Source organism: Centruroides vittatus, unplaced genomic scaffold (assembly GCF_030686945.1).
Source record: "Centruroides vittatus isolate TY-2023 unplaced genomic scaffold, ASM3068694v2 contig_628, whole genome shotgun sequence".
NCBI lineage: Eukaryota > Metazoa > Arthropoda > Arachnida > Scorpiones > Buthidae > Centruroides > Centruroides vittatus.
Window position 1 is genome coordinate 4,839,139 of NW_027122385.1, and position 11,402 is coordinate 4,850,540.

General features: G+C 34.5%; 1 protein-coding gene across 2 annotated transcripts in view; it reads right to left on the reverse strand.

Moving 5' to 3' along the window:
- drosha (ribonuclease 3 drosha) overlaps positions 1 to 7,129 on the reverse strand; it is a 56,740-nt gene extending 49,611 nt beyond the window's left edge. For both annotated transcript variants that reach the window (XM_067275584.1, XM_067275585.1), the window contains exon 1: positions 7,046 to 7,129. The gene's annotated coding sequence lies outside the window, so the exon portion shown is untranslated. The remainder of the gene's footprint in view (positions 1 to 7,045) is intronic.
- Positions 7,130 to 11,402: the final 4,273 nt, after the last annotated feature.

An 11,402-nucleotide genomic window follows, 5' to 3' on the forward strand; every position in this document is an offset into this window, starting at 1 on the left:
AAAGAAAAAAGTTCCATGTTCATTAAGAAGTAAAACATAATATACAGTTCTGGAAAAAGTTTGAGACCAGGATAAAAAAAATCTAGTAACAAGTAGCATAACTTCCCTGACTATTATGAGAATTTATCTTAAAAATCACTTTTTAATTATTAATCATCATAAATTAATAAAGTTATATGTGGCACCATCTATTATGAGATTTTGTTATAAAAACCTTATGTACAGGGTGAACCAAAAGTAGATAACAGTAAATGATAACATTTAATGAGATTAAATATACAATTACAGTAAGACCCCAGTAAAAGTCCCAGGGCTGCGTTGTCAACTAGTTCTGAACGTACTGCTGGACATCATCATCCGGCTTGTACAGTACAGTCATTCAGTGGTCCTGGGTAACAACTCCATCAACCAGCTGGACAATGTCATCAGTAATGCTGTGTGGTGTTCCTGACCATGCATCATTGGCTGACGACACCTGCCCTTCCCTGAAGCGCTTGTGCCACGCCTCTACCCTTGCAGCAAGGGACATGCAGTGTTCACCACACACTTGTGGCATTCTTCGATGAATGTCTGTTCCCCCTACTCCTTCTGCTATCAGAAAACGAACACCTCCTCTTTGCTCTTTTTTTGACGCCTCCATTTCACTGTTTCATCGTTTACAACATGACTGACCGCGGTGGACAATTGACGCGTGCTTCTGCTAGCTTTGTAGTCACATGGTACGCACCCATGACCTCTAGCAATGGGCTGTGACCTTCCGTGCTGTTGTCGGAACCACACATTCTTACACACGCAACGATATTACAATTCTGTCATCGGTTTTCACATTCCAGCCTCTGGCTCATTTCTTTTTGAATGATCCTCATATATTTGTTTGGTGCAATTTTGGTAAAAATATATCATCATGAATACCACATGCAATATCAACTTCGCTTGGTAAGAATTGACTGATAAATGCATGAATGAAGTGTGGAAGAAGTTATGGCTAAAGGTATCCAAGAATTCTCAACAAGAAGAGACTTTTGCTGTATCGTTAGGTTGACCAAGTTGTCACGTAATCAATACAACAGGACTAGGAGATGTAGATGAGTAGGATATTGAATTACAGCAGGTTTCTGATGAGATCCTTACCAACGTTCAAAAACTGGCAGAACAAGGAATTCACGTAGAACTAGAAAATAGAGATTCTGAAAATGAAGAACCCAAAGAATTTCTCTACAGATTTCCTTAGTAAAAGTTTGATAACAATAACCAAAATCATTGATCAAATTGTATCAAATGATCCAGATTTTGAAATGAATGCAAAAACAAGACGAGGTGTTTTGGATGCAATCTCCTGCTACCGACATTTGCTTAACAAAAGAAAGAAAAAAAATTTGACACATATGACAACAACTTTGTTATGGTTATGGTCAACCATAACAAAGTTAATATGACAACAAATGACACTAGATGACTTCATCGCAAAAAATCAAAAATTTCAGAAGAGTCAGAACCTTCATTACAAAAAATGAACTTTACATTTCTGTATGCATATGTTTGTGTGTTATTTAACATAAATGTTGCTGATTTTTTTTTTTTTTTTTCTTTCTTTCCTTAAGCAAATGTCTGTAGCAGGAGATTGCATCCAAAACACCTTGTATTGTTTTTACACTCCTTTCAAAATCTGGATCATTTGCTACAATTTGATCAACAATTTCAGTTATCATTACCAAACTTTTACCAAGGAAATCTGTAGAGAAATTCTTTGGGTTCTTCATTTTCAAAATCTCTATTTTCCAGATCTAAAATCCGTTTATGTTTGGTCACATATTCCCCTTTCCCTATATACTCTGTGTTAAAATGGCCTTGTATAATGCTGTTTCATTTAGCGTTTTGTCATCTAGGAACATATCCTCCACATTAAGCAGGGTCTTACTGTATACTAATACAATACAATACAATTTTATCAATGCAGATGCTGTCCATCACAATTTATACAGCTTTGAAGTCTATATTTCACCATTTCACACTTCGACAAACATTTTTGCACAAGTATCTTTGTGTATTAATTTCTTGAAATGCATCTCTGATGTAATTTTTCAACCATAACCATAACAAAGTTAAATATACACCACTGTGATAGTATAACCCTAAAACAAACTCTATTTCACCTACTGTCCACCTACTTTGGTTCACCCTGTATTTTCAATTATAAAATAGCAAAAAACTTAATTTTGAGCATAGAGATGAGTTTTCTATGGATGTGTAAATGCTAACAAGTAATATCTTCATTGAGCCTAATCCCACACAAGATATGATAAAAGATGGTGTTAGTAACATATATTATAACAACAGTATAGCACACCATCAGGGTCATTTAGGTAAATTTCTTCTCATCTCTAAAAGCTGTGTAATTCCACAAATCTAAATGACCAACATAATGCATTGTAAAGTCCAGAAATGCATTATGGGAGGTTGTCAATTTTAACTGTGCCTGCATTTTAATGTATACATGATTTCAGACTTTTGCAAAAAAAAATCTTATTGTTCTTGGTGTTACAGTAGCTATAGTGAAGCTGTAATATATGAGTAGATGACATCCTCTGGTATGCCATCTAGTCATACCATATTCAGCTGTGGCCTACCACATTCAGCTTTGCCATAATTGTCAGGAACCTTTAAGTAATTGTGAATTACCGTCTTTGATCTTTCTAGTAGGTCTGCTATGACACATTCAGATTTCCCACAGTCTCTTGCCTTTTTTTCATCTGTTAATGTTTTACCAGATCCCATTTTTACTGAAGATTGAAAACACACAACATGAACATATGTAAGTTACAATGTCTATGAATGTCATAAAATATGAATTTTTTTATCCTGGTCTCAAACTTTTCCAGACAAATAGCAAGCAATAACTCGTATTTGAATTTCTTAAAATAACAATATATTTAACTTTTCTGCTGTGGGTTAGTCAGGTATGGTGCTATCTCTATGTAGTGGAGAATAAACGTGGAAAATTTTTTAAGTATTTTCCCATGTGTTTTTTCTCATGACCATTCTGGAAAAAGATTTTATAAACAGTTATATCTAGTAAAGTAAAGTATTTTTTATTGTCACATAATTCCTTTTTTATGTGGATTTTTTTTCGCGGTAGTTTTTGGCGATATCTGCAAAATTCTTTTGCGGATATTGCCAAAAACTACAGTCATTCACAACTGTCACACAATCACCCTTGATAGATATATCCGTTGGTCACTGCAGAGTGGTTAAGATTAATTAATTTTAATGGAAAGTTTGAAAACCCAGGTGCTTTCAAATTATATACAGGGTGTCCCATAAGTTTGTAAATAGTTTAAAAATTCATATAAGTTGAAATAATTAGTATATTTGAATACGGTTTGCATAAAAGTTATTCTCAAAATCTCATTTTTGCTAGGTCAGATCATTTTTATTTAGATCCTTATCACACCTATTCTGAAACTGGAACTGTCACATAATTACACAACACACTTCTCACTCTATCAACAGGAAAATTTCTTTATTATAACAAATGTTTTTGGCCTCATTCAGGGACCTGCTTAAAGTTTTAAATGTTACAAATCAAATGTCTGCTGAGATTGTAAATTAGAACTTTCTAAAAATTTTCTTTTGACATCACGTTTTGAATAATTATAAAATTAACCTCAAATGTACATATTAAATATAGATATTATCTAAAATACATTATTTAACAATATATATAAATGTATATTCATACTACACACATATATATAAAGTGAGCAATGCCATTTTTCTTTAAATACATTTTATTGAAAAAATTAATTCTAAACACAATGTTTTCTGTTGCAAAAAAATATTGTGGCAATAGTGGCACTGTAATTGACTGTAATTTGAAGTTGAACTTATGTGCAAGCCATAACTTTTAAGCATCAAAGTGCAAGTCTTTTGACACTTAAAATGTTATGGTTTATGTTTATATCAGTTTGTTACTCCAGAGAATTTGTAACCTAGTGAGTTTTTTTACCATTTTATTGTAAAATTGAAATAAATTCCTTCAAGACTTGAAGAAATTCATTCACTAAAAAGTTTTTTACCTCTCCTGAAAAGTTTGTTTTTAGTATTTACATTATGGCATTGCATGCTTCATATATATATATATATATATATACTAGCAGATGAACCTAGCATTGCTTGGACAAAAAATAACAACAGCAAAGATTAAGATTATTAGATTATTTTGTACTTCTAACCCTTCTACTATATTATATTATAGTATTTGATTTATATTTACATATTACATTATGTAAGAGTTTATCACACCAAGTGCCCAATCTAACACATTTTAAAAGTTCTTTAAATTGTGTACAGTAGAGCAGTGGTTCTCAATCTTTTTGAAGTTAGGGAACACTAAACTTTGACATTTATTCTGCAAAACACTAAACTTTGACATTTTTTTCAACGGAACACTTACAATACATCAGCTTTAAAGCAGGGGTGGCAAACCTTTTTGAAATCAAGCAGACTCGGTCTAGTAGATGATGACATTGGCGTTTGCTAATTACATTCCCATGCTAAAATTATTTTACATTGTATTGATTTTTCTTTTGAAACAATTTTTTAATTGTATATTTGTTTTTTCGCACAACACTTGAAGTGGCTGCACAGAGCACCCATGTTCTGTGGACCGTGGATTGAGAACCAGTAGGGAAATAAAGAATTTTTAAAATGTGTTAGATTGGTCATTCAATGTGATAAACCCTTACATAACCTCTCTGCACTTATTATTATCATTACTATTATTATCAACCCATCTTGATTATATTATAAGAACAGCTTGGGTATCTATAATTGGGTATCTATAATTGGGTATCTATAATACTTATCAAGGTTGATAAGTATTTTACAATCATAAACTAAAAACATTGAAAGTGTGAAAATTTTTAATGGTTAAGGAGAATGCATTAACAGTAAAGGCTGCAAGGCATCATCATCTGCCTGGCAATTGTTGGTGGATAACCTTCTAAAGGGAGGCAATATGCAGTAAAAAATGCCAATTATATAAACCTGAAGCAGGACACTGAAAGACGAAAAATGTTTATTTTAATACAGAAATTTTCTTGTGGAAGAGTGAGAAGGGTATTATGTAATTCTTTAATATTAGATTCTATTTTTAGCAATTTATTCATTGACATATTGGATGCATTCAACAAACAGTAGCACTGCAGCATATTAATGAAGTGACTGGCTAGAAATTAGTCTTACATAATTGTCAACCATCAGCATTTGGCACTGACTAGCAGCGTTTTATATGCTCCATCAGTGGACAGGCCGTTTTTCCCATTCATCAGCATTTTTAAAGAATTTGATATTATCACATATCACAGATTTGTATTCATTGTAAAATAGTAAGACTGATGATGGTTTTACCACACAACATTGTAGAGCCTTTCCTGCATTGCTGTGTGGAAGAAGGAAAAGATATTTAGTATGGTAAGAAAAAGACAGGGATAGGAAATAAATAACCAGAAAAATTGTTGTCCTTAATAATTGCAGTGAAAGTCAATAAACTGACTGATAGCAACTGTCAAGTCCATTGTACCATAACAAAATAACAAAAATAATGAAATTACAGTGGACCTTCATTATAGCGCTGCTCACTATAGTGCGGGCAATGTTTGCGATGCAATAAGCTCAAACATGTTTATACAGGTCCGTGCGGCGTTAGTGAGTAACACATTTTATTGTTACTGAATATTGAGTAATTGTGTATGTATTGAGTTTCTGCATGTATTTTGAATAGTGTTTAATTATTGTATGCATGATGAGTAAAAGAAAAGCTTACAGTGTGAAAGAAAAGCTTGATATTATTGCTAAAGTAGAGAGGTGAACCACGTTACTCTGCGCCGCTTGGTATAACATGGGTGTTGTTCCGCGCCCAACATGCGTGCTATATCAGAGATCCACTGTATTTACAAAGTAAAACATCACACAAAGGCATATAACAGGAAGCACTCATCATGCAATATCAAGAGTCATGACACATGAAAATAAAACACATCATAAATCTAGATATTAATTTACAATATGTCCCATAAAATATTTGACCCTTTGTTTTTTAAATTATGACATTTAAAAGTATAAAACTAACTCTTGACAACATTTATGGCAATAGCTTTATAAGATATCATATGCAGAGATAACATTAAATTTTGTTTATTAAAGGTATTTAATATAAGTATTGTACAATATCAATGTTTATAAAGAACTTTTTGCTTTTTATGTTGTCAGTGTTTTTATTCAAAAATCAGCATTTTTCTACCAACATTCCAGCTATTCCCTATTATAACGGTCAGTAAGTATGGTCTTATATGATTGAATGGCATCATAAGACATCACATAAAACGTCACACACTTTCTCGAAGCAGTCCTCCATCATTCAACCGGACGTATCAAGCACTTTAGTACAACACATTTTTTCATTTCGTCCGTCACATTTAAAAACAAGTAAAAATGCAGGTTTAAATTTAAAATTCGACAAACAAACCTTCAATATAATCATAAGTTTGGAAGAACAAAATAATTTCAAACACTGAAATGTACAAAGTGAGAAACTATATGTTAAATGTTTAACATATATGTGTCCGAATTCTGGATCCCTACTATGACATCTGTCAGTTAAAGAACCAAACAGTGATGAGCTAGTGTTGCAATATTTTTATTTTTGCTGAATGCACCCATTAACAAACTGATATTTAGAACCTTGGTAGAGATTAATTTTAGATCGCAAATTTCAGTATGTATACAACAAAGTACCTAAAAGTAACTTCTACTGGAACTTTTCTTGTAAAATTAATCCATTTTCGTATTAATCAATCGTGTTAACAGAATAGTCTTGAAATAAACACGTGCCAAAAAATAACGGGTAATAAAATTCGCAAAGAAATTATCAATTAAAATGCTAAAAAATTAAGATTTATATATAAATCTGGCATATTATATATAAATGGGCACGATTTTGTTTATATATAAATGGTGTATATATTAATATTTCAATAAACTCTACCTTAATTTAACACTAAAAGTTGTTTCTAGTAGGAAAATGCATGGTAGAACGTGTTCCGAAAATCAACGAAGAGTATTTGTTATTACTATTATAAAACAGCGAGTGTTCACTAAATACAAAATCTATCGCTCCATGCGAACCACTTACATAGCGACTATAATACTTCTAACGGCTTAGGTTGACTAAAATAATAATAATAATAATAATTTTCTCTTAATTTGAATATAAATGATATAATAATAATTTACGAGACTATTAAAGTATTATACTATCAAAAATTAAATTCTATCATTTTATAAATTCTATCAATTCCGAAATGTTTGGGATTTAAATCATTTCCGTGTCTTATATCGAGAAATACTTAGAGATATATTTAATACTTAAAGTGTTATTAAAATCGTTATTTGCGTAATACAATAGAATAATTAAGAAAAAAGCCAGGAAAAACAAAATTACGTAAGTGTCAGTAGGGGCGCGTTTTTTTATGCAGCGTTCGAGAAGCGCTTTACAGCTAATTCTCTGAAACCCGTTTCTAAATGGCCAACGCTGCTCGTGACGTCATTTCTCTACACTTTCGCTGCATAAAAAACGCACCCTAGTATAAATTGAGAGGCCGGATGGCCGAGTGGTCAAGATGGCGGCTTGCCACTCTGGGGGACCCGGGTTAGAATCCGGACGGGTCAAATAATTTCCAGGAATTTTTCGGGGTTGGTCCGGTTATGTCGGGCTCCGTCCCTTACCACCCGGCCGCCCCATTGTGGGCCTGGCCTAATCCATAATGGGCTTGCTAAAAGAGACCCTCTTAGTGCCCACAGGGTGGAAGAGTTAAAAAAAAGTATAAATTGAGAAAAAAGACCATTAGTATCAGTGGGGCAAAAGATGACTGAACTAGCTTACTGCTACATTCCAATTCACGCTCGAACTTTTTATTTTTACTCTTTCCGCCCTGTGGCCGCTAAGGTTATTTTTATCAAGGTCGGGTGTGAGATACGGGGCAAGATGGACCACCCTTTAAAAAATTCTTGGGGTTTTTGATTCGGAAACACATTTTTAATGCTTCAATTTGTTATTTACGTAAAATTTGATCAGCTATAATTTTAAAAAGGTATTTTTACGATAACCTGTACTAAGGCTCTGAACTAAAAGACATAGCGGCCGGATGGCCGAGCGGTCAAGGTTAGCAGCCTGCCGCCCTGGGGGACTCGAGATCGAATCCGGACGGGTCGAAAAATCCCCAGGAATTTTTCGGGGGGTGGTCTGTCCGGATATGTCGGTCCCCGTCCCTCACCACCCGGCCGCTCCATTGTGGGCCTGGCCGAACCTATAATGGGCTTGCTATAAGAGGCCCTCTTAGTGCCCACTGGGCAGAAAGAGTTACAAAAAAAAAGAACTAGAAGACATTTTTATGCAGGTAAATCATTGTCATGTGAGCAGTGTTTTGGAGTCGGTAAAATTCTTTCCACTCCGACCCCGAATTTTACTATTGGTAAAATATAAAGTACGAAAAGTACTTTTTAATTAATAGCTAAAGAAAATTTCTTAGAAAACGGACACTTCGATAAATTTAGATATCAAAATATATTCACCTATAAACGCCATTTCACACCAAAATTTTATGTGTATCGCACACGACGTGCTCTACAGTATACTTTCAGAAGATAGCTTTTACAATTTTAAACGAATATTTTCACGTCGCCTAGAAAGCTGTATTCTCTATACAGGGCATAACGCACGCCAGGCTAGGTATGTTTTTGCTATTACCCAACAAAAATTACGAAACGTGGCGCGATACTCGACTGACTTTACATTTGTAAAAAGATATCTTAAACTTTATATTATATAAGTTATATAAATAATTGTTTTGAGTAGCTCGTGTGCTATGCCAATCGAAATTATGAGTAAAAAAAAAAACTAAAACTGAGTAGCGTATGAACCACTCAAAAAACAAATAATTTTTTTAATGTGCGAGTGTATCGATTGATTGGTTTTAGATACTGGCACGCAAGACGATCTGCAATCGAAGAAATGTGCCTTCCGGGTGGAGTTTTAAGGGAAAGTGGCCCCTATTCAAGCGTTATCACTTAAATAGGAGGCCATGTTTACATAAAAGTCTTCCGGGATGCATTCCCCTCGGCAGTTCGCTCATGGTAGCTCCCCTCAGCTTCCAGTGGATATATCACAATTCATAGCATTGCTGGCATCACAGACATCGTGATTGTGATAAACTATCTAACGTCAAGATGTGACGGCCGGATGGCCGAGCGGTAAAGGTGGCAGCCTACCGCTCTGGGTGACCCGGGATCGAATCCGAACGGGTCGAATAATCCCCAGGAATTTTTCGGAGGGTGGTCCGTTCGGATATGTCGAGCCCCGTCCCTCACCACCCGGTCGCCCCATTTGTGGGCCTGGCCGAACCCATAATGGTCCTACTAAAAGAGGCCCTCTTAGTGCCCACAGGGCGGGAAGAGTTAAAAAAAAAAAAAAAAAAAAAAAAACGTTAAGATGTATTTATACCCTGTAGAAAATTCAATATCACTATAGGTCTCATTTAAAAAATCTTCAAGCGAGAAGAATTCAAAACATTTTTTTAATCTTCTCCAAAAAACTAACTTCGTTAACCCTTACAGCATTCGAAACTTAGAACATTTTAATTTTTTTTTATTTTTCACTTTTTTCTGAAATTCAAACTTTTGCATTCTTAGAAACCAAACACATACAGTAAATAAAACAACATATCGATATAAATCCAGCAGTATATATCATAGAGCAGTGGTTCTTAATCTTTTTGAAGTCGGGGAACACTGAACTTTGACATTTTTTTTTCCGCGGAACACTTGCGATACATCAGCTCTAAAGCAGGGTGGCAAACCTTTTTGAAATCAAGCGCACTCGGTCTAGTAGATGACGACATTGGAATTTGCTGATTACATTTCCATACAAAAATTATTTTACATCGTATTGATATTTCTTTTGCAACAATTTTTAATTGTATATTTGATTTTTCGCGGAACACTTGAAGTGGCTTCATGGAACACCCGTGTTCCGCGGACCTTGGATTGAGAACCACGGTCATAGATTATACTGTAGATAACTTCCTGATACAGTGTTTCGGCTAAAAGCCGTTTAAGCTATACTTCTGCATACTTTTTACAACCCTTTGTTTATTACTTTTACGGCTGCTTGTAAAGAAATTGTATGTGAGTCGACAAGACTGCATCGGGGGGGGGAGAGTAGGTCCAATATCACTACATACCTCTAATTACATTACCCCAGAATGAATCTACACTCATACCGGTGTTTAACTTGATAACATTTTTCTGCTTAATGATTGCGTAGTGTTTTTTAATTCTTCTTTTTATATTTTTTTCCACTACACATTTTTATGTTCTTTATATATATTGTAGCGCTTCGCCGCTATTAACTATATGTATATATTTATGTATTTTTTTTTTTTGTTCGATTGTTCTATTTTATATGTTTGTTTTTTCGTTTATGTCGCGTCGCGTATATGTTTTTGTATCGGGTTTTAGATGTAACGCACAGCCATTTTGTTGTGTACCGTACCGTCTGTTGTCGTCATCGCTGTGCCGCGGTTTTTGATTGGCTATTTGGAGGATCACGTGGGAGGAAAAGAAAAAGCTCCCGGATGGTGGGAGATAAAAACGGGTGACTTCCACGTGTCGAGGCATTTTTCTTTTTCGTGGATCGGGGATCTGGAGCGGTGAAGAGACGAGAGAAAGGATTCGTAGCAGAGCAGCCGATCAGGAAGAGAAAAAACAAGAACCAGTGAGAAGAATCTCATTTCGTAACAACGTGTCCCACGAAATATGGCGACGGTATCTACCATCTTGTAAATGTTTGTATAGTTTTTTAAGGTTTAATCGCGTATTAGTTTTAGTCTCGTGATTAATTACTGTTGTAATCATAGTGTTATTGTCATCCTCATTCTTGTTAAGAACGCTGTCGTACGGGGGATTGATCGCCTGGTTTAAACAGGCAAACAGCCTGTTTAAATCAGGCGATCAATCCCCCTTTTTTTGTGTGTGTAATTAATAAACCTTTGTTTATCTATACGCTTCTACCGGCTATTCATTTCCACTTTCTTTCACACCTGCAAACCACGTGCTTGCGGAGTCTACAATATGAAACCATGGTAAATTATTATTTTTTAATCTTATTGCCATCTTGTGCTGTAATATTTCGTTTAGCCACACGTACATATTAGTCTGTACATTATACCTGACTTGTAGTTTGTTTGTTTCTTTCCTTGAATTCTTTGCTGTTAATTTAGTTCACCTGTTTTTTGAGGAACGGAGCAAGTTTAATTTGATAATTATTCAACATTTTATTATAACCT